Source organism: Varanus komodoensis, unplaced genomic scaffold, assembly GCF_004798865.1.
Source record: "Varanus komodoensis strain SLA01 unplaced genomic scaffold, ASM479886v1 scaffold2, whole genome shotgun sequence".
NCBI classification, from domain to species: domain Eukaryota; kingdom Metazoa; phylum Chordata; class Lepidosauria; order Squamata; family Varanidae; genus Varanus; species Varanus komodoensis.
In genome coordinates, this window is record NW_025335568.1 from 66,331,062 (window position 1) to 66,348,679 (window position 17,618).

The following is a 17,618-nucleotide window of genomic DNA, read 5'->3' on the forward strand; positions in this document are numbered from 1 at the left end:
CTAAAGGGGAATGGATATGAGGAGGTACAGAATCATAGAATTGTAGAGTTGGGCGGAGCCATGAAGGCCATTGAGTCCAACCCCCTGCTGTTGCAGGAAACCAGTTTACACTATTTCACTCAAATGGCTGTCCAGTTTTGTACTGTCTGCAAATTTGATTCTCTTTCCTTGTACTTCCACATCTAAATCATTAATAAAGACGTGGAAGAGCATTGGGTCCAGGACTGAACCCTGTGTCACCCCACTAGTTACCTCCATCCAGTTTGAGAAGGTGCCATTGATGAGCACTCTGTGTGTGGAAAAGCTATGAGTACAGACGGACAAGCAGTATTTTGAACAAGCAGCTACTAATAAGGATTTCCTTAATTTATTGAAATATTTATCCTACACTTGTTCTGCTGCAAAGAATCTTCAAGAAAACCTATGAAACATAAGAAATGAAATAATAATCCAGTAAATTAGGATTTCTCAAATCCTAATTTACCGGATTAAATTAGGGTTAGGATTAGGATTTCTCAAATCCTAATTTAAGGAAAAAGTGGGTCCCAGATCAAATCAAGCCAAAGCTTTCCCTAGAAGCAAAAATGACAAAACTGAGGCTGTCATACTTTGAGACAGCAAGACTCATTGGAGAAGACAGTAAGGAAAGCTGAAGGCAGAAGAGCAGGAAGATGAAATAAGAGATGGTTGATTAAATAAAGGAAGCCACTGCCTGGAATTTAGAATAGCTAAGCAGGGAGTTCATGGATAGGACATGGACAGGGGAGGCTTTCATTCATAATGTTGCCATAAAACAGAGATGACTTGATGGCACCTAACAACAAGGGAATACACATTCATACAGCTTGTATTAGCTTTTTAAAGTATCCTAAGTATATGTAATGAGATGATGATGATGATGATGATGATGATGATTATTATTATTTCAATGGAGCTTTGCCCCATAGCCAAAGATCTCTGGGCAGTTTACAACTGCAAAACAAACAGACAGACAAACATCTAGTTATTCTGCAAGTGATCTGTAGTGATGGTCTTCCATTCTTGCATCAAAGTGAGGTGAAGGAAGGGGCATTGCAAAGAGTTCTAGGGCATGGGCTCCTGGGTGAAGAAGGAGGTCCTGTCCCAAGTTTCTATCACTTACATTTCTGTTGTGGTGGAGAGACATGGAGCAGAGCTTTCCTAGAAAAAGTCAGTAAGTAGGCACAATGTAATGCGTCCAGCACCCATGATCTGTCATCCTTTGTTCTTATTTAGTACTGCATTTCTGGGTTATCATCCTCTTTAAATGAAGCATGCCTCATTAATGAAGCACAAATCTCTCTAGCATGTTTGGCCTAGAAGAGATCTTATATGGCCTTCTTCTTAGTCACTGCCCTGCCCATCCTCCTTCCTTTCTCAGAGCCTTTTTCTTTCTTCACACTGAATTTATATCAATGTACCAGTGCACCCATTTATCATTGACAAGCTGCCAATTTTGGAGGCTAATTTCTTTTTAAGTTTCTTTTAGCATAAGCTAAAATGCACCATTCTTATAATATAGTATCTGGCTACTTTCCCATTCCTTCTTTTCCCCATGAAAGACCAAATGCATGCGTATGGGAAACAACAAGGAATAAAAAACAAAGAAACTGCCAAATAAATTGAGAGCTGCTCTGAATGAACCCTATCCCTGCATCCAACAGCCTTGAAGTATATGTCTTGAGTCTTACTATGTTTTCTGTTCTTCATAGACAGCTATATGCAAAATATTTTAAAATTCTTTGAGATTTTGATTTGTTGCTTAATCACTGCCTAATATTTAGACAAAAATTTATTTATTGAAATATCATTTGCTTATCTTATGGCTCTTCCCCATCATCTTTCACATGTGGAAACTCTGCATTTAATCAGTAGTGAAGAAAACGTACTCTTTAGCTTTTCAGTGACATTTTTGTTTCTTCTTACCTCGCAGCAAGTTCAGATAAACACAATAATCAAGAAACTAAAGCTAAAGTTCTGGCTGGTGAATTGCAGCATCCAGAAACCTTTGCCTTTCTAGCTGTAACACTAAGCTATGGGAGAACCTCTTTCTCAGCTATCTGCCTTTTCTGCTCTCTTCCTCTTGTTTGCATATATAATTTAAGGTGGCCATTATACAGGAAAGTCTGCCGTTTGAATGTTTATTAATCAAGTTCTGGTTTAAGAAACATAATCTTGTATTTTTTTAATCCCTGGTTTTGTTAAAACCAACTTTTATTTACAAATTGCTCACTAGTATGGATATTGAAGGTTGAATTTGTTGGTTTTAGATTTTTTCCTGATGTACAGTTACTTTGTTCACTTTTACTTTTGTAATACATCAGCTATTTGGTTGTTGTTATTCTGTTATGGCCTATGTTTATAAATAATAAAACTCACCTGAACTGAAAGAACCATAAGAAAGGATGGTTTTCTATTGACAGCTCCTTATACAACAAGTCACCCGCTCACAAAATCCTCCATTACGGTAAGATGTATTTTATTTTAATTTAGATTATAGTCATGATTTCTAAATTTGCATCTATAGATAAAAAGTAGTAGAAATAATTTCAATGCAAAAATGTGTCCTCATTTGTCCTCTTTTTTTGTGAAATATTTCCTCATATTCAGAAAGAGGGTGGCCATAAATGGGTATCCTAGCATTGTACCCCTGTGCATTTCTTGGTTTTCCATATCTGACTTATGTACAAGCGCATTCACACATCATGCTAAACCATCATGAGTTAATTAACCCATAGAGCTTAGTGGCATGACTTGAATATCCTAAAGCTGCCTGTCACACACTGCAACCCACTGTGACTGAAACCATGGTGAACTACAATGATTGTGTGAACCAGGTCTCTCTCCTGCAAGGTTTTTGCCTTCTAGCTTTTTCTCCCTTGGTCCTCACGATCTTATTTAATCCTTTTTCTCATGCCCATCTTTGTCTCCTTCCTGATGCATGCTGTCTTTGAATTATGGCAAGGTTATACTGCTACAAGCACACTATTATATATAAGATATTGGAGATGCACCCTCTGTAGAACGCAAGTGTACAGGAATGCAATATATCACAGGTTTCTTGGTGAAACAGATTCCCTTATCATTAGTTTGGCCCAGATCTTTCATAAGGAATCATGCTTGCACATTGAGAAATCCCCATTCTGACATCCCTGAGAAGAAAATGAATGAGTTGCAACTGATTAGCAGCATAGGCGGCAACAGGGCTAACAGAGCAGGAAGGTGACTCTTGGATATTTGCTTCTGCAAATGTAAGGGAATGCTGTCTCTGTTTAAACAGGTATCGTGAAATACAGCAGCTGCTGTAGGAACATATTTTGTGGCAGGAGCATGTAGATGAGAAACCACATTAATCTGAGGCTGATATGGCTGCATTGCACTGTCTGTCTGCCTAATTAAAGGAGCTGATTCTTACCTTCAAAGCAGGGGTGGAGAACATGTGGGCCCCCCAGAGGTTGGCTGGCTATGACTCCCCCTAGCCTAGCCAGGACAGCCAATGGCAAAGAATACTGGGAACTACATGTTCTCTGTATTTGCTTTAAAGTCCTTAATGGCCTGTACCTTCTCTCATATGTACCTCCGGCTTATTGAAACCACCCAGAAAAATCGTGCCCTGTATTCCTGCCTTTGCTAAGGTCAAAAAGGAAAATATATGAAGCAGGGCTTGCTGTATGTGTGTGCATGCATGTGTTATGTTAAGGTATATACCACACCAAAATAATAGGATTACCAGGTCAGCAAATTAAAAACAAATGCAATAAAACCATGAAGACAATGATTATGAAAAATCTCAGCAAAACCTACCAAATCCAGCAAAACTACAATGCAAAAACATGCTAGAAGTATTGGAAGATTTTTTAAAACAGTAATTGGCTATTACTGAAAAGACAAGTTGATGCCAAATCAGCTCCTCTGGGTAAATCCTTCCACAGATGGAGTACCATGACTGAGTACCACTCCAGGTTGTAGGGAGACCTGAAATAGGATCTTGAATGAAAAACAGACTACCATTACCATTACCATTGCATTCGTATGCCACTCTATAGCCCATAGGGTTTTCTGGGCAGCTTAAAATAAAACAGAAATAACACACATTCAATACGAAGTACAATAATAGAATCAAAGTAAAAATGCAAAATACATTATTAACTACAAAAGCAATGCAAAAATCAAAACAGAAATACTTAATAATATAGTAGATTGTATAAAGCAATAATAATGCAGAAACCAGTACAGCTGCCAGAAAAGGCACAGCCAGTGCAGCCCCGCCTTAGAATCATTCCTGCACCATGGCTACAACAGGGTGGCTCAGATGGGCCCTATTTGGAATTCTTTCCAGTGTTTTAAAAGAAAAGATCAGAATTTGAATTATTATCAGAAATAGACTGGTTATCCCTGTTGGAGAAGGACACCAAGTGCCACAGATGCTACCTGGGCATCTAGTGACAATGCTACATATGGGAATCGACTGAGCCTCTCCACCCTATCTGAACTGAGTTTTAGTTTAATGGCCTTCATCCAATTTATTATGCATTCCACAAACCAATTCACTACTTCCACTGTTTCTCCTGAACCTAATAAACAGAAATAGCATTAGCTGTCATTAGCGTGTTGATAGTCCCTCAATCCAACTCACTAGATGTTCTTTCTATGCAGTTTCTGGTAGCACAGCACAGGAGCCAAAATGGAACCTTTGAGTCTCCATAGCATAGATTTCAGGACTGAGCAATCATATGCCTGCATCACTTTCTGGAGTTATCCCTCTAAGGAAGTATATCAATCACACCTTCTGATGATCTGAATAACTATGAAGGAATAACCCTCACCCACCAGTTACACTACTCTCAGATAACTGATGCTACAAGGAGTGGAGTAAAAAAAATGTATTCATTTTAAGCATTTTATACCACCCTTCAGCCAAAAAGCTCCCAGAAGATTTTTTTTATTTTTAAATATTTCTGCCTGAGTTTTACAATTAATTCTAAGAGGTAAGTCACAAAAAAAGAAACGGGGAGCAGGAAAAATCAAAGTTAGGCATCAGTTCTTCATCAGACTTCTTATAGTAAACAACTGGAATGGAAACTATTGTTATTACTATTAATATTCCTACTATTATTCATTTCATTTCTATATCACTCCATAGCTTGAAGCTCTGTGGGTGGTATAAACTGTTCAGAGATTTCAGAGAGTATATAAACTTCAGAGAGAGAAGGGACCAAAATACATTGGTTTCTCAGCAAGACAATGGCATGGCCCTTCTTCCCTTTCACCCCTCTGCTACCACCTGATGGGATTTCCCCCCTCTCCCTCCCTCTGTTCTTGCCCTCATATTTACATTTGGACACCTGAAACTCTAAACATCTACTAGGCCTAGATTTTCTGTGTCAAAACTGTAATGGTGTCACAGAATCATAGAATCGTAGAGTTGGAAGGTGCCAAGAAAGCCATTGGGTCCAACCTGCTGCTAAATGCAGGATTCCAAGTTAAAGCATCCCTAACAGGTAGCTGTCCAGCTGCATCTTGAATCTAACAACTCCCTTAGGTAATTGGTTCTGTTGTCATATCACTCAACAGTCAGGAAGTTTTTCCTGATGTTTTGCCAGAACATCCTGTAACTTGAGCCCACTGTTCCATATTTTTCACTCTGAGATGACTGAGAAGAAATCCTGGTCTTCCTTTATGTCACAGCCCACTAAGTACTTGAGAAGTGTGACCATATCCTTATTTCCTAAGGCTAACATGCCCAGTTCTTCCAGTCTCTCCTCATAGGGCTTGTTTTCCAATCCTTGGATCATCCTTGTTGCCCTCCTGTGCACCTTTTCTATTTTGTCTGCATCTTTCTTAAACTGTTCTTCCCAGAACTGGATGCAGTTATACAATGAGGCCTAACTAATGCTAAGTAAACAGGAATGAACTCTTCATGTTATTCGGATGTGATATATTCATGCAGTCAAAAATTGTGGTTGCCTTTTTTGCAGCCACATCACATGGTTGACATATTCAACTTGTGTTCTACAACAATTCTGAGATCAGTCTGGCTTATAACATTGTTGAACCAAATGTCCTCCATCTTGTAACTATGGATTTGGCTTCTTTTCCTATGTGCAGAACTTGGCATTTGTCCCTATTAAATTTTATTCTATTGTTTTCAGCCCAGCGTTCCAGCCTATTAAGATCACTTTGACTTAGTTTCTGTCTTTCATGATGAGAGCTGTGTCACCCAATTTTGTGTCATCTGCAAATTTGATAAGCATTTCCTGTACCTCTTCATCAAAATCAAAATGTTGAAGAGCAGTGGGCCCAGGACGGAACACTGCAGGATCCCACTCATCCCCTCTCTAGTTTGAGAAGATGTCATTGATAAGCACTATTTGAATCCAATTTAAAGCAAACTGTGGATCATTGTTTCCATCTAGCCCACTTTCAGTTTGTTCGCTTATCAGGATATCATTGGGCACTTTGTCAAAAGCTTTGCTGAAGTCAAGACATTTTACATTTACAGCATTCCCACAGTCCATTAGTGAACTTACCTGATCACAAAATGAGATCAAATTAGTCTGGCAGGATTTGTTCTTGAGAAATCCATGTTGGCTTCTAAGCAATCACTGAATTGTTTGCTGACTGACTGCTTTATAATCTGCCCCATAATTTTTCCAAGGATTGATGTCAGGCTGAGTGTTCATGTTCTATGGTTCCCAGGTTCTTCTTCTTTTTCCCTTTATTGAAGATAAGGACAACATTAGTCCTTCTCCAGTTATCTGACATGACCTATCCTTCATAAGTTCTCAAAGATAAAAGATAGAGGTTCTGAAGGTTCTTTTGCCAGTTCCTTTAGAATGTAGTTCATCAAGACATTTGAACTCTTTCAAATTAATTAGGTTTCTCCTGATCATTTGCCTATCAATCTCAAGTTGCAATCCTGCCCCTTTATCCTTTACTGCCATGAACATGAATTAGAATGTCAAATAACTCCTAACAACAAATATGATGGCCTATAAAATCAGTACTTTTACTTAATATTTAATACTTGGAATATGTATAGAGTAGGTTTCCCTCATATTTTCCCACCAAATTTGGGGTGGGTGTCTTTTTATATAATACAACTTTTGCCAGTCTTTAAAACTCGAGTATCATCATGCACATGCCTTCCACAGGAAACTAATATGTATTTGATATTCCAGTGTCTTGAAATATGCCTCTTCCTGCCCACAGCAATAATTTTTTAGATATTCACACTTGATATGATAGAGGTCTATTGCCCTGTCTTATCTATCTCTTCGGACAGCAGTAAAGTATCTCTCTTGCGCACTTTTTGCAGACGAGATACATCTCTTGAGGACATAGCACTTTGTTCACATGCTTCAGACTGGCATGATGAAACTTCACACTCCAGTTAAAGCTTCAGTAATAGATATACATTCATCTGATAGATAAGCAGAAGTTGACTCCACTAAGCATGAGGCATTTGCATGGAGCTAGTTTACATTAACACTGGTAGCATATTAAGGAGCAATCCTAATCTCTGCTTGGGCAGGAATGCCCTCTTCTCATCGGAAAGGAGCTCCACAGCCGGGAAACAGGCCCACCATGAAGCTGCCCAGTATACCTTTATACCTATACCTATTGTTGCTGGTGGGCCCCAAAATGGGACATTCTGAGGACAGTTTAGGAGCAGCTGTACAGAACTGGCACAGCTCAGTTCAAGCCCCAGTGGTAGGAATTTATTTATTTTGTAATTACAAGCTGCACGAAGGGCAAAAAGCTGCTGTCTTACCTCTTGCCCTGGCCAATGTAAGCCAGCACCTCTAGATGCAGCAATGGCTCCAGGGAAGAACACTGCCACCACTCTCATGCATAAAATAGCTCTGTTACGCCGCAGTCATAAGTCCCTTCGATCATAGCAAGATTGATTTCTGAGTAAACATGCCGAAGTAAGGTTGTTAGGGTCCTGTGCTGTTTACCCAGCAGTAAGACCATAATTGCATTGCCTAACACACCAGTTTTTAACCCTAATGCCACTGAAAGGTGAAGATGGATTTAACACTTTTTACAGCAATGGGGCCAATTTGGAAGCTCCCTCACTGTGTCACCAGATGATGCACATCTCTCTAGCACTGAGCTGTGAAAAGAAAAAAACTGGCTATGAATGGTGCTAATTGGCTGGTGCCTGTGTATTATGAGGCCATCTCCCCATCTCCCAGAGCAGTTTTGCAAATGCTATTTTTAAAAAATTGTTTGTGATGCTTTATTGAAAGCAAGGTTAGAAATGAAACTTTAAATTAATAACTGTACATGCAGCACTCTACAAACAAAGAAAAGAAAAGGTAGGCAACAAGCTTGAAGTATGAAAAGAGGAACAAGATACAGTGACCCAGCATTCCATTTGCTATTATGTGAGTCTGCAAAGCTTGTAGGAAGCTGATCTTCTAGTATAGCTGGGGCCTCCACTAGGGAGTCTCCACCCAGCATTGCACCAAACTGCATTTGCTCACGCTTCTCTGTCCCCTTGTCTATTTCATCTCTCCTTCTTCTCTCCACTCTCAGACTGCAGGACAGACAGGAAGCTTCTTGGGATGGGCCTTTTGTTCTTATCTTTGTTGCTTTTACATATGTTGTAATCATCAATGTAAAGCTAAAGAGAGGCAGAGCCATATACTTTTCCAAATATTTCAAAAATTGCTACAAAGTCAACATTTCCATGAAACTGAGGAGAATGACAACAGGAAGTAAAATCAAAAGTTCAGATAGGGGATTTATGTTAAATACAAAAATTAGTTTCCTAAGAGTAACAGTAGTTTGCCAAACAACTCCTTTGGCAAATTGTGCAATTTTCTTTAGGAATTGTTTTTAAGAAGAGGCTAGCATAGCTTGCTGGTTGAAGCATAGGATCCTTTGCTTAAGTTCCAATCCATCTTGCAATGAATCTCTCACTACTCGCAGCTGCTTGAGGATGTCCTGAGCTGTTGCCATGTCTGAGGCAATGACTTGGTTTGCATGACACAACAATGCACTGTGGGTTGCTACAGATCTCCCCTGTATGGGTTGTGCCTGGGCAACAAGCCACACCATCAACCCATGTTTAATCCATGATGGGTTGTATTGTTGCCTGAACCCAATCAGCTTGGGAACTGGAACTGGCTAGTGAGCCCCCAAGGTAACAGTGGCAAAAAATGGGCCATTATGTCAGTTGCATAGTATCTGCAGATCCTGCACTGTCACATGCTAGTCCTGAGGCCCCCATGCCAATTGCTTAGATCTGAGAAGCAACCATGTTAAATCTCCCATAATGCCCCAGAGCAGACCTAAGAGGCACTGTTAGAAATTGAAAATGGTGGCTATCCAGCAGTCCATCACTGCTGCCAGGCGAGCCCACTGCCAGTAGGATCACCAGGATAAGAGGGGGCACACTAGATGGCAGTTTGCTGATAAATACCTCGACCTTGAAGCCAGCTCCATACTGCTTTGTCTCAGCTATGTAAATTTCATACTGATCCAAAGAGGCACAGGTACTTGTACACTTAATGTATTTGAAATTGGGATTAAACTCAAAAAATGGCAGGGGAAAGGATTAAACCCCACCTCCTCCAGGGCTGCAGCTGCCATCCATCTTTTAACTTTGAAAAAATGCAGGAGTGGTCCTGATCCATGTGTAGCTGGAACCCCAGAACACAGTTTTATTGTTCAGAATACAAAATCATGGACAGGCTAACAAGCAAGGGTTGTTCACATGAGAAAATGCAGTGGAAATCGAGAGAACCGAGTTCCAGAAAATCACTGCAGAGTTCCACTTTCATCATAGAGCTTAAGAGTTTCAGAAAAACACTATGGATGCTCCAGATAAAACATGTAATCCACTCTAATCACTGTGCAAATGTTTGCATTTTCAGCTATTTTTATTCAACCTCATTTTCTCTTGTTGTGTTAAGAGCCTTTTAACATTTTAGAATGCCACATTTTAATTCCTTGCAGCAATGCTAGTTTCCTCAGACTTGGATAATTCTTGGTTTTATATTCTTTTATTTTCTTCCTGACAACAGTGGGCATGCTATTTACTACTAATGAAATGTCCCCTTAGTCGCAACTTAGTCTTGTAGATTTTCAGTGTTTCATTTTAAACTCTGCTCTGTTAGTTATTTCTCCAGTTCCTGTCATCACAGTTTGTCCACTTTCTCTGTGGATTTCTTCCCATGTGGTGTAAATGTTTTTCCGTCTTGTCATTCTGTGGCTTTTTTATGGCTTGCTTTTGTTCCAGAGACACCACTCTTTCTTTTCAAGGAATCCAGACTGAAGTGAAGATTTTGTGTGGCGTTTTCAAACTATGTCTAAAAAATTAATACTGTCCTGGGGAAATTGTATGAGGCGGTAATTATGAACAACAAGGAATGTGGAGAAACTGAATTTTCTTCTATGGTTGTGGATTTATTTTTAGATTCCTCCATTGGAAATCTATTCTAGGTCATTTCTCATGCTACTTGTTTTTCTGCCAGCACTGTAAAACTTACAAAGGGTCTCCAAAGGAGGGCAAATGAGTTCACTTCTCCGTCTAAGCACAATTAGACCAGCTGTCTCCATGAAGTTTAATTCTGGACGGGAGATGGCAATTTCTAAATGGTGGTGCAGTGAAGGGGACTGACAGGCTTACATTTCAAAGTATCATTTAATGGGTCTGTCAACAGAAATTACTAGCACATGATTATGTTGTGAGGGAATGTGTGTGGTCTTGTGCCTCAGGCTCAAATTTAGAAGCTACCTCAAATGTACATTTGAAGCTGCCCCCCACCACCACTTGGCAAAGCTAGTTCCCTCTCTTCTTTCTGTAACATCTACTCAGGAATGTGCCAAGGTCACCATGCTATCCTTTACTCCACCCTGCTTCATATTATTGACCGATATGGTGGAGATTGAACAAGACATGCTGAGTGTCATTTTCATATCCTCTCACTTTTTTCCCTCAAACATTAAACTGAGAAGAGGGGAAATGTCAACATGTTCCATTGCTGGTAGCAAAAACATTTAATGTTGTCTCTAGACTGAGCCTCAAGAATCTTTAGCCCAACCTGAAAACTGACCGAGATGTCAGGAAAAAGGGAGCTTGCTGCAGGTGCTAGCATCATGGGAGTCAAGGGGAGCCCAAGGATGTTGATTATTCTCCTGGAAGCACCAAAGTCCCAACTGAGGAAGCTGAAGCATTGGAAAAACTCAAGGGCCCTGACTGGTCCTGTTCTTCTTCTCCAGACCCAACTGATCAGAAGTTACAGAGTGGCAGGATAGAGGCCCAGAAGCAAAATACCAATCTGAGAGTATATCAATATTGCTTGGCTGTTATAAGTAAGGAGGAAGCATGCTCTGGATCAGGGCCTTAACAGGGCCTTGGAAGGGCCTTGGAAGCCTGGAAGAAAATTTGTTTGTTTTCATTTCTGAACCACCCAATAGCTGAAGTTGTTTACAACAATGAATCAAACACAAAATATACAATAAAATTATAGTGTGTTACAACACAGTATAAAATACCAACATACAGATTTTAAACAGCCAGGATTGCAATACATAAAAATATAAAACAGTTTAACATCCAAAACATTTCAATTCAAAACCAGAGTAATTAAAACAGCAGATATAACCCATCATATGCCATTAAAAGCCTGGGAACAGAGGGCAGTTTTAACTCAATGCTGAAAAGATTACAATGTTGGCGCTAGGTAGATCTTAGCAAGGTGATCATTCCACCCTTGTGGTGGTGGTGGTGGGGGTCACCACTGAAAAAGGCTCTCTTCCTTATTGGTTCTTTCTGGATCTCCCTTGGAGGTGGCAGTTGGAGAAAGACTTCAGATGAAGATTGTAGGGTCTGGATAGAAGATTAAGGGGAGGAGAGGCAAGCAGAGTCCTGCAATGATTAATCAAGTATTGAGGTCCCAAGTGCTATGGAGTTGCTTAGCTGAAGCCTAGCTATTGTTGAAAGAAAATCTCTCTCTCTCTCTCTCTCTCTCTCTCTCTCTCTCTCTCTCTCTCTCTCCACAGGACTGCTCTTGGTGAGGCAGGAGGCAGTCACAAGATAGGCTGGAGTTCCCAACTCACACCTCAGAAACACATTGCAAGGTCAGAGTTGGAACTCTCCCCTTGTAATGCCCTTTCTCTGCCCTTGCAGCCAGCGTGTGCCAGCTGCATCTACAAGGTTGCAAGACTGACCTCAACCAGGAATGGCAAAGACTGGATGAATGCAGCTCTGCAGGGATACAATGTATCCTGGCAGTGCTTCAGTCCCACTTCCTCATGAGGAGGCACAAAACACTTAAGACTGCTGGAAGCGCAGTAGGAGTGAGAAGGCAGTCATGGCAGGCATGTTGTGAGTGGAGCCGGCTGGAGCCGGGGGTCAGACAAGATGGCCCAGGAGGCCCCTTCTGACTCGCTGTGTTTCTATGTTTCTCCTTCTGCCCTCATTGGATGCACATAATCTTTCGAGTTCAGAGGGTCATGGACAGCCACATTGGATGGTGCCCTTGGTCAGTTTAGGAAAACTGTATGTTTGCCACAGACCCCAGATCTACAATATGGGGATAATATTACTCACCTTCCTTCCATTATATTTTCTCAGTCATACTTATAGCAATACTATACTAAGTGAAGTGCTATAAAGCATTTTAAATTAACAATTGCAGGGAAGGGTGTTAACAACCCTTTGGTGCCAGACAAAGACATACCTTTTTAGAATATTTTTTAACACTTAGCCCCTGAATGCTGTGGCCCTTTTAATACTGTTATTATAGAAGATTAAATTCATTAGTGTTTTAATAGATTTTTAACGTGTTTTATTATGTTTAATGTATTGTAAGCCACCAGGAAGGCCTTGGCAGTAATAGGCAGCCTATAAATATGTGTATAAACAAACAAACACCTTAACATTTGTATAATACTTTAGATGAGCCTTCTCTGAGATGGTGCCTTTCTCCAGGTATTTTGGGCTTCTGCTCCCAACAGCCCCAGCTGCCTGAATAATAATGCTGAAAATTGTATTTCAAAACATCTGCAGTTAACATTGTTCCAGTAAAATATCAGTAAAACAATTCTATTTCTAGCCTATAAAGGGGTATTAACATCACATTACATCATAATGTGGCAGTAGTTATGAATGTACTGTTGACTAGACTGATTAATTTATCAGAAAAACCAATAAATTTCCAGCAACTGGAACAATGTTTTTCCTTATGATCAACTAAGATTAGGATTGTATGAACCAAAAATTGGACTTGTTCAGAATTATTGGAAACTGAAGGAAGGTATTTGGGAAGATCACTTCTCAGCCAGATATAGATTCAGTGCCAGCAATACACTCAAGTATTAAACATTTTTTTCTAATAGCTGCAAAGCAATAACTCAAGATTTGCTGTCATGCTATAGGAATTTTTAGCTAAAAATAGAATGTGATAAGGAGGATTCTCTTAATACCCTTAATACTCAGAGGGAGGTTTCAAGATGGTTGAACATCTCTAGAGACAAGACAGAGTAATCAAACTGAGAGCTGGTCTACATGTTGGTTAACTGTGGGGGTTGGCGCTCCCTGACCCAACAGCTGACGTCAACTAGAGATGGGGAAACTCACTAAGGAGGCTCTTATTCACATAGTCACATCTTGATATTACATTGAGGATGTGGAGGGAACAAGGACAAAGGATGTCAGTTCTGGTGATAATGTGCGATCCAGTTCAAAAAATCTACAAAGAAAAGTTAGCAGCAGCCACCAATGTGCACTTAGGAAAGGCAAAGAGGAGTCCAAGGTATTGTATGAATGACCTGAATGGGGTCTGAAACACCTGAGTTGCACCCCCACATTAAGCTGCAGAACGAGTCAGTTCAACCCTCTAGCTAACCTGGAATCCCTTTTGTCTGGTGACTTAGTGGCTGAGACGCTGCACTGTTAATGCTGCTGTCCAGATTTAATTCCAGCCCAGCTGTTCCCTGGCTATTTGTAACATAGCACCAGAGCAACAGCAGGATTGCCTCCTCTTATTAGTGCTGAATTAATACTTATAGAATTAGATGTTATGGAACTCCAGGTGGAGGTTCCCCATCTGGCCTGTGCAGGTTGTCTTCCAAGTCCTGCCCCTCTCTAAGCTCTAGAGAAAGGCATGGGTTTCTCTAGTGCAGAAAGAAGAATTTCCAACCTTAGGTCAGTAAGAAGCACAGAAATTCTCTGTGCTGAAGGAGGCATGAAGGAGTTATGCTTGTTTTCCTCTGCACAGAGAAAAAATTTCTCTTTGCAGGAAAAAGATCCACATCTTTTGCTGCCTGGAGAGGCACTCCTATTATGTCAGGAGGCAGACTGTCATGGGAGAGGGAAGATTCTCTCCCCGCTGTCATCTGGCTTGTGGGAGAGGGTAGCCAAAAAGCAATTCAGCCCCTGGAGGCTAATTCCCCACCCCTAGCCTAAACTATCCTGACAGGTCCATCTTCTTACAAATTTCCAGTTAATATATTCCACATCCCCCCCTCCCCCAGGCAAGTTAGTATACAGAAAACAATAGTTAAGTGGCAATCTGAAGCAGACTTACTTGGAAGTAACTTCACTCAAATCAATGGAATGTGCTTCCATGTACATGTGCTTTGCATTGGGGCTTTAATTTTTTTCCTAATATGTAGCATAAGTCTCTTTCCTGGAATGTAAAACTTCATGAAATAGCCTTTGGAAAATCTTTCTTTTTCTTTACTTTTTATGGCAGCCCTTTAAATATCTGACTTGTCTCGTCTGTTAATACCTTCTATCTTGTTTCTTTCAGTGTTTCATCAGAGGTCCAGATAAAAGATTACAGCCATTTGTTAATTTCTTTTGATCTCCCCTATACATCATGTCCTAGAGTGGGTACATACCCAAGCTGTCACCTAGATGGATTTGAGTAATGCTACAAAATTTCATCAGATGTCTTAGGTAGGCTTTCTGCTCATGCAGTTCAAATGAGTATTTATGCTTTCCTGTGCATGAAGAAGGTTTTCCGAAATCATCAGATACAGGGTGTGGTTGGCAAAAGTATGCTTCTTGAATTTGCTTGCATGAATAGACATATATCTGAATAGTAAATGGAGTGTAATGATGGCAGATGTATATTTTTAAATATGAACCTGCCCCCATCATAAAGTGGGTTAATAGCAAAAGAGGCACAAAAGTGAGGAATGTAGATTTCCCCACCTTACTTCTTTCTCTTACCCGTTATCAGACCTCAGCTGAGGAGAAAATCCCCAGGGGCAGACTCTGGGGACATTCAGGGTAGGTCAGAAATGTTCTGTGCCCCTCCTGCACACATTTCCTCTTTTCAGTGTGACTGTGGTAGACATAATGTCATCAGATGTCAACTCAAAGACCTACTGCCATCATGTAATGTGGTTCTAGAAATGTGATTAACAACTCAGCTCTTATAGCGCACATAACATGACAAAAAGTTTTTGTTCATTGCAGGAGGTGAACATTATGGCAAGGATCTAAAGAGGTGTGCCCAAGACCATAGGGGTATGTGCAGCAGGGGTTTTTTGTTTTGCTTTACTCTTTTGTAAGAAATATCCTATCACCAACTTCCATATTTCTCTCCAGTCTAGCATGTGGGGAGGAGAGAGATCTGCTATCAAAGAAGTATAATCTCAGAGCACTTTCAGCATATAGAACTCAAAATGCAAATATTTGGATGAAGAAACTGAGTTAATATGCATGACATATCAATCCCAGAAAAAGGCAATATTACTGGAAAACTGGTAGCCTTTTGTTGATAGCCATAAACACAACTGGATCTGAATAAATAGGAATGCACCAGTGTTGCAAGTTCTTAACTGACTTCATATGCATGCAGTAAGAAGTGTTGGATGTGTGTGGCTTAGAGGTAGTTGTCGTAAGAACATAAGAAAAACCATGCTGGATTAGATGCGAGGTCCATCTCATTCAGCACTCTGCATACAGTGGCAAACCAGCTACCACAGGATCCCTCACACAGGATGGCTGTAAGTCCTGCTCCTCCCCAAGCTCATCATTAACTGGAATAGGCAGGCAGGCCACCTCTGGTAAAGGAGGCAGCACATGGACAACAAGGCTAGTAGCCACGGAGAGCCTCCTCCCTCATGATTGTCAATTGTAGCAGGTCTGTTTCTTGTCCTGGAGGAAATACAAGCAAATGCTCTGAGGCCCATCTGACCAGTAGTCTGGAGTATTTGCAACTTGTGTCACGCTAGGAAGATTCCAAGTGATTCCAAGCACGGGATTGGAACCTGGATCTTGGAAGTGGTTAACGCTTCTCTGAGGGAGGGTCAGGTGCCTGCCCCTTTGAAGGAGGCGGTAGTCCGACCGGTCCTGAAGAAGGCGTCACTGGATCCAGAGATGGCCACTAATTATAGACCAGTGGCCAACATCCCGTTTCTGGGCAAGGTGTTAGAACGAGTGGTGGCGGGACAACTCCAAGCACTCTTGGATGAAACTGATTATCTGGACCCATTGCAGTCCGGCTTCAGACCCGGGTACGGTACTGAATCTGCCTTGGTCGCCCTGTATGATGACCTGTGCAGGGAGAAGGACAGGGGGAGTGCGTCCCTGTTGGTTCTGCTGGACCTCTCAGCGGCTTTCGATACCATCGACCATGGTATCCTTCTGGATAGGCTTGCGGGATTGGGGGTTGGAGGCACTGCTTTGCAGTGGTTCCGCTCCTATCTCAATGGCCGGTTCCAGAAGGTGGTGCTGGGGGACTATGGCTCTGCGCCATGGCAGCTATGCCATGGAGTACCGCAGGGGTCCATTTTGTCCCCTTTGCTGTTCAACATATACATGAAACCGCTGGGAGAGGTCATCAGGAGGTGTGGGCTGCGGAACCATCAGTACGCTGATGATACCCAGCTCTACCTCTCGTTTTCCACCAATCCAGGTGAGGCAGTGGCTGTGCTGAACTGGTGCCTGGCCGAGGTAATGGGCTGGATGAGGGCCAATAAACTGAAGCTCAATCCAGACAAGACGGAGGTCCTGTTGGTTGGTGGATCGGGCTTCGGAGAGGGTGAATTGAACCTTGTCCTGAATGGGGTTGCACTCCCTCTTAGGGACAAGGTCCGCAGCTTGGGAGTGCTCCTCGACCCAGAGCTTTCACTGGAAGCTCAGGTAACAGCAGTGGCGAGGAGCGCTTTCCTCCAGCTTCGGCTAATTCATCAGCTGCGCCCCTATCTGGAGAATGACTGCCTTGCGACAGTGACACATGCGTTGGTGACTTCCCGTTTGGACTTCTGCAACGCGCTCTACATGGGGCTACCCTTGAAGACGGTCCGGATACTTCAATTGGTCCAAAATAGAGCTGCCAGGCTGCTGACGGGGACTGGACGTTATGTCCACATGACTCCAGTTCTCCGTCAGCTTCACTGGCTTCCCATTGAAGTCCGGGCCCAATTCAAGGTGTTGGTTATGACCTATAAAGCCCTAAACGGCTTGGGTCCTGGTTACCTGAAGGAGCGCTTACATCCTTATATGCCCAGCCGCCCCCTGAGATCGGCGGGAGAGGCCCTTCTCCGGGAGCCCTCCATGGAAGAAGTTAGGAGGGTGGTTACTCGGAGGAGGGCTTTCTCAGCGGTGGCGCCTAAGTTATGGAATG